Here is a 1111-nt window from a genome sequence, read left to right on the forward strand (position 1 = left end):
TCTAGAACTTAAATATAAATAAGTTATCTATTATGGAGCACAAATTCCCATTCAGAGCAGTAATCTCATTTTTTAAATTACTTTATTGCACAAAACAAACACAATAACAAAGAAAATAGAAGAAAACAAGTATGTGCAAAGGCGGTCTTATTGCTTGTAGCAATAACTGTCAGACAACCTTTGGATAAAGGAATAAATGTATTAAAATGCTGGATAGTGCAAAAAATAAAAAGAAAAAACAAAACAACAAATTAAAAACAAAATAAATAGTAATCTTGTCTCTTAATAGGAAAGCTTAGTTTACAGGAACACTCATTACTCTGCTTCAGTGTTTATTAAGCAGCTTTATATGTTATCCGAGGTAAAGGAGTGTGTGCCATCAACTTTCCAATTATCGGGCTGTTAACATTTTCGAGAAAGAAAATCTATACTAATACTAATATTATAAAGCTGAAGAGTTTGTTTGATTGAACGCGCTATTCTCAGGAACTACTGATCCGATTTGAAAAATTCTTTCAGTCTTATATAGCCCATTTATTGAGGAAGGCTGTAGGCTATGAATTGTCCCCGTATTTCTGCAGGAACGGGAACCACGCGGGTTAAACCACGCGGCGTCTACTAATTAAAAAACATATTGTACAGGTCTGCTAGGAACGTAATCTGTAGCTTTAAGTTTTCCACTACACCAGCGCTCTTTTCCAAGGATATTTTATACGATTTGGACATCATTGTGTCATAGTAGTGTAGTGTGTAGACCTCTACGAGTACCTGTCTAATAGCTAATCCATTAGATCGGACCACAAGCAATAGGTAAATATTGTATGACTATAAATAAATTCGACATAAAAACAATTACTAGCTGTAACTACTGTATTTTATCGTTAATTTAAAAAAACGACTGTATACATTTTAATGACTTCAATATTTTAAACGCGAGATCTGTAAGTTAACGTTTAATTTTTTTCACAAGGTCGGTAAACAACGCACGGTCAAAACCCGAGCTTGTTTTTGTTCGTCGCTTTTGATCCTTCTGTTGAGGATGGAGTATGGGGTATCCGGGTGTTGTTCACGGCACAGGTTGTACCCCGTGAAGGGCGAGGGAGCGAGGGCG

This window comes from Bicyclus anynana, chromosome 6, assembly GCF_947172395.1.
Source record: "Bicyclus anynana chromosome 6, ilBicAnyn1.1, whole genome shotgun sequence".
Taxonomy (NCBI): Eukaryota; Metazoa; Arthropoda; class Insecta; order Lepidoptera; family Nymphalidae; genus Bicyclus; species Bicyclus anynana.